Raw genomic sequence first — 5,943 nt, forward strand, 5'->3', positions numbered from 1 at the left:
ACATTTAACAAATACTTATTCTATGCCAGATTCTAGAATAAGTGATTTATGCATGTTCTCTCATTATTGCCTTATAGCATCCTGTGAGCTTGGGGTGGTTTCATGTCCATTCACAGAGAAGGACACTGGAGTACAGAAAGGTTAATTTGCCCACGGACTTGCAGCTAAATAGTGGTGGATCCAGGATGCAAACCCAGGATCAGAGCTGCTTTTATAACAGCTCTCTAGGTGAGTCTGCCAGGAAGGCCTTGGGCCTTGGGCTCCAGGGAGAGGCTGCAATCCAGATCTGACTCCCACTGGAGGAACATATCCCCCACGTCTGTCTCTCCCCACACTGACCACTGTGTATGTCCACTCAGGCGACCCTCATTTTCCGGCTGACCACATGGGCAACTCCTCTGGGACAGGGAGGTGGGGAGGCAGAGGGCAGCTATATAGCAGGTGCCCAGAAGTGCTTGTGGATTTTTCACTGAGGTCTTGGTGAGGTCTGGCCTTGGAGGGCTGACCTCTGTGTCCTGGGCTTTCTAACCTCAAGAACACAAGGTCCTCCCCACAGGATAGCTTAACCCTGCACAGCTCGTGAAGGTTCCTGGGATGTGGATTGTAACCTGGGGTGTGTGAGCTCTCACCCAGAATTGCTTAATTTTATATTATTTTATATCTAAAAAATCTAGCAGCATCTAGGTCTCTAGAGAACCATATCCTGCTTTCATTGTCATGGGCCTCATGACAAAAGAACAGAGGGGGGCTAAATGCTGAAGTATATAGGACCACGCTCAGTGTGCAAGTGGCTGTTTAATTTTAGCCTCACATCATCCATCACATTAAATGAATGGTGTTATTTTGAAAAATCTGATTTTGTAGCTTTCTTTGTATCATATTGGTACATTGTCTTAGCTTTTCCAGCTGTGTGGAGCTAAAAGGATAGGGTTTATACTTAGCTTTATGTTTGTACGTATTTTAGTAAAATTGTAATAAAGATAATTTGCCAAATGTTGGGAGGGGGCTGTGATTTATTTCTCCCCTTTAAAAATGGCTCATGTGTTAGTCAAGTGTGAGAAGCAGGCGTTTAATTCATTCTGACCAAGTAGAAAATAAGCTTCACACATTGGTGCCCCGCACACAGCCCCTGCCACCTGGATGGGCCTCCATCCTCAGCTCCGCTCCCCCACTGTTGCCTTCGAGGGGAAATATGACAGCGTAATGAACAGTTGTACGACGTGGTATAAAAAGGCAATTAAAGGAACTATTGGACTGGGACAAGCCAGCGTGACCTGGTTAATAGCTCTGAGCGGAGCTGGGCCTCGGGGAGGGGGAGAGGCAGGAGGGGGAGGGACTTTCTGTTTCACAGTGAGGGGTTCAGGCTGTTCCATCCACTGCCTGCCAGGCACTGAGGGCACCAAGGCTGGCCTCATGGTCAGCAATTCCAGGGATAGCCTGAGGTGGGTTCAGATTTCACCTCCAGGGCCAACTCTGCCTCTCCTGGTCGAGTGACCCAGGCAGGTGACTCAGGATCTGTCAGCCTCAGTTTAATCATCTGTTAAATGGGGACAAAAATGATTGTCCTAAAACTATGTCTCAGCAGTGGGAGGAAGGGTTGAGACATTCATGATGAAACTGGGCAGTGCACAGAGCTGTACATGGAGTCCAAAGGAAGGCGTGGAGGAGCCTTTTACTTTGCGTTCAGAAAGGATCTTTCAGCACAACATAACCTGCATGTGCTCATATGTGCGTGCAAGTGTGTTTGTGCATGTGCTCTAATCGGCTCATCAGGCTCCCCACCCTCCTCGGGATGGGATGGGAGTTCTTTGATCAGATCTCCTGGAGTTGCCCATGTGGTCATTCATCTTGAGGTCACCCTCCCCTTCGGACCCCCTCTCATCTCCTCAGCCCCTCGCTCTCTGTTCTCTCCAAATGCCCGTTTGTGAACTAACTTTGGCATGTGCCACCCTTCAGGATGAAGGCAGAGAAACACTTCCTGCCCCATCTGAGCTCCTGCTTCTCTCACTTCGCAGTGTTGGTGAAGGATTAATGAAGCATCCCACAAAAAAGAGGTGGGGAAGCACCCGGCACATAGTAAATGCTCAGTAAAAGCTAGTTATGCTTTTTGTTGTCCCAGTGGAAAAGCTCTGGGTTTATATGTCACACCTAGCACAGTGCCTAACACAGAGGAGATGTCTGATAAATGTTTGTTGACTGAATTAATGAAGGAAACCTTACATGGTTCCATTATCTACTATCTGTGAATGTACACTAACCCCTCTCTGGGCCTCAGTTCCTCAGTCAAATAGGGATATGATTCTGCTCCATAGCTACAGATATGCCTTGCAAACTGTAAAGTCCTGCCCACTGTGGGAACTGGTTCTACTCACCCTCACCCCACGGTGGCCCTGCTCATCTATGCCTGGCACTTGGATCTCTGAGCCCCCACATGTGTTTATACCTAAGTAGGCACATTATAGGCATGGCCCCCATTTCCCCCTCCCTGCAGCCTCAGATGGAAGCGGTGCTGAGAGCCAGCCCAGTGACACAAAGGAGCAATCAGGAGTCATTAAGGCTCATTAGAGTGGGCTCGGTGATTGGCTGAGAAGCCCCAGCAGGCTCCCCATTCAGCCCCTCCTTTCCTGCTCTCCAGCGCTGGACCCCAAGGAGGGCTGTGAGAGGCAGGTGGGGCTCAGGAAAAGACCCTGTCCCCCGGGGCAGGGGGGGTCCCCCAGGTCCGTGCGCTGGCAGCCCCAGCCGCTGAAGGCTGCATACATCTCTGGGCATGATGCTTCCCCGGCAGAGTTCTAGAGCCAAGTCTGGCCTCAGTCGTCCAGCTGCCCTCACGGTGAAGGCCAGGCTACCCCACTCCCCAGCGCGCCTGCAAGGCCCATGTGTCCTGACCCCGGCCGGCCTCAGCAGCCTGCTCCCCAGCAGTTAGTTCAACTGGATCTCTGCTCCTGCTGCACGAATGAGCTGCTTCCCAGCCCACTCCCATGACTCCCGTTTCTGTGGTTCAGGACACACCCCGGGAGGCAGGCAGGCTCCTCTCCTGCCATCTCTAGCCCCAGCGGCCACTACCAACTCTATCCCTCCCCCATCATGGGACGGTGTAGGGGCTCCTGGCAAAAGACACCGAGTTCAGAGGAAGGGTTTCTGAAAGCTCTGGGCTTCCGGGAATTTACCTAATGCTTTCTGGCCTGAGATCAATAGGTGAGGAGATCACCAAGCCCTTAATTAAGTCCTTGAGAAGGTGAGCTGTAACTAGGTATTAACTAAGCATCCTTTCCCTCTGCTGGCATCAAGCAAGGGGGCGACTGCTTATTCAGCATTTTCTTGCAGCAGAAATTTCCTATGTATTTTTGTTTTTTTCTTGACTTATTTTTTATTTCATATGGTTCAGAAATTACATATATAATTTTATAGTATATAATGTATATACACATTCTATATCTAATGGATAGAGTGAAAAGTCTTCTCCAACTCCTGTTTCCCATCCGTCCATCTTCTGATTCTCCCCGAGGCACCCTTTCTTCTCTCTTTCTTTTCTTTTCTTTTCTTTCTTTCTTTCTTTCTTTCTTTCTTTCTTTCTTTCTTTCTTTCTTTCTTTCTTTCCTTCCTTCCTTCCTTCCTTCCTTCCTTCCTTCCTTCCTTCCTTCCCTCCTTCCTTCCTTCTTCTTTCTTTCTTTCTTTCTTTCTTTCTTTCTTTCTTTCTTTCTTTCTTTCTTTCTTTCTTTCTTTCTTTCTTTCTTTCTTTCTTTCTTTCTTTCTTTCTTTCTTTCTTTCTTTCTTTCTTTCTTTCTTTCTTTCTTTCTCTCCCCTCTCTCTCTCTCTCTCTCCTTCCTTCCTTCCTTCCTTCCTTCCTTCCTTCCTTCCTTCCTTCCTTCCTCCCTCCCTCCCTCCCTCCCTCCCTCCCTCCCTCCCTCCCTTCCTTCCTTCCTTCCTTCCTTCCTTCCTTCCTTCCTTTATTCCTTTTACCAATCCCTGGCTCTGTGCTGGGCCCCATGCAGGGTGTGGGGGTTGCAGAAATGAATTAATCCCCCCCCACACCGTGCTTGGGCTCAGAGACTGCGTGGAGACGAGGCACCCCAGACAGCCATGTGTGCGGGAGAGGGCAATCCCTGCCTCATCTTGCTGTGTATGACGGGTCTTTTGCATGCCATTGATCTGGACTGGGATTTTCTCTTCTCTTTAGTGCACAAGAGTCACCAGTCTGCCCATCAGGATGTCTGTGGGAGTCAGTTTCCCCCATTTTAGGGCAAAGAATTTTCAACAAGGCTGGGGAATTTCTAAGGATCTCTAGCAAGGGTGTCTGAGTTTTCTAAGAGCAAATTCATTATCAGAATTTACATGGCTCATCCAGGAACAAGCAAAAATTCCCATTATGTTCTTAATACAAAAAACAAGAAATGATGCCTAAGCGGGGTGCTGACTGGTGAGGGGTACAGAGGCAGAAGGACAAGATTCAGAATGTGCCGGAAATTTTGTGAATGAAATGTTTCTCGTCACATGTGCATAGGGTGCAAATAGTATGTACACACTATGATCCACTTTAAAATAGAGCATGTAATATTTAAAGTGATTGTAGAACAGGATATGACAGTGCCTACCCTCAAAGCCACACAGCTACCGTTACTGAACGCTTCACCTTGAACACTGGCCTAGCAACTTTATGAGGCGAATATGACCATCGCCACCACTTTGCAGGTGAGGAAACTGAGGCACAGAGAAGTTAAGCACCTCGCCCAGGACAAATGAGTAGTAAGGGACATGGTGGGTCTGTCTGGCTTCAGATCCTGTGCTCCAGCCACCCCCTGAGAGCCCATTCCACCTCTCTGGGCCTCGACCTTTCTCATCTGTAAAACAGACATAAAAGGGACTGCCCTGAGGATTGAAAGAGACAATACTTGTAAAGTATGTAGGACAATGCCCAACATACCCCCGTCAATATCAACCATGCTCCTATACTCAGGCTGCCGGGAAAAGGCCACTTCTGAGCAGGGGTCTGCGAACACTGCGTGCCCGCAGCCGGGTCAGGGACAGACAGGTGAGGGATGAGGGGACGCTCCTGTTTTAATAAACTCACCCCTGTGTCTCGGCCCCTTTCCTGGCTCCCCTGGACTCTATCTTCTGCTGAGTGGGCCAGGGTCCCTCTGGGCAGAGGAGTCTGTTTCGGTCCCATTTCCATTACACACTTGACTGGACAGGAGGAAGGGGAGCCAACGCCTGCCGGGCAGTAATTAATTGTCTATGTGGACTCCTGTTGTCGTCTGGATGGGGGAAGCAGGACAGCTCCTGCCTGGCCTGGGCTGGCTGAGGGCCGAGAGGGGAGTGTCCGCTCATCCACTGTCTCCTCTGAACCCGTGCCCAGGCCAGGCGGGGAAGGACCATGGCAGAGTAGAGGCCACTTCTGTCCGCTTTGATAAAAGGACCTTGCGGTCCTGGCCAGCGTTACCTCTGTCCTGGGGGCTCCCTAGAAGGTAGTAAGTGATGGTTTGCTTTAGCCTTCAAGAAGGAGCTCTAGTGAAGGGAAAAGCATCCTACACTCAGAGTTTTAGGACCTTGGATTTTGTCTCGGCTTTTCTACTCACTGGCTGTGTGACTTTGGGTGAGGCACTACCCATCTCTGAGCAACCCCTTCCTCCTCTGGAAAATGGGACCGGGGGAGGCAATCATACTCTTGCGGACTCGAGCTTTTCACCCTCAGAATCATTTCCCATGGAGAAACCTGCTTTCCTCGGGGCTCCCCGTTTCATACTACTGAAGACATGGCCGGTGGTACTTATTTAGGTGTCCACCAGCCCCAACAGATGGGCCTTTTCAAGGCTATGGCCCTGACCCGGTTGCCTCTGTCCCCACTGCCAACCGCAGCTCCTGGTGCTGGCAGCTGATGTCACTGTATTGTCACAGCCCTGTTACAGGGGGAGGGGGACACATTTGCTATCATTCATGTCTTAGTTG

Source organism: Miniopterus natalensis, chromosome 7 (genome assembly GCF_054644295.1).
Source record: "Miniopterus natalensis isolate mMinNat1 chromosome 7, mMinNat1.hap1, whole genome shotgun sequence".
Classification (NCBI taxonomy): Eukaryota; Metazoa; Chordata; class Mammalia; order Chiroptera; family Miniopteridae; genus Miniopterus; species Miniopterus natalensis.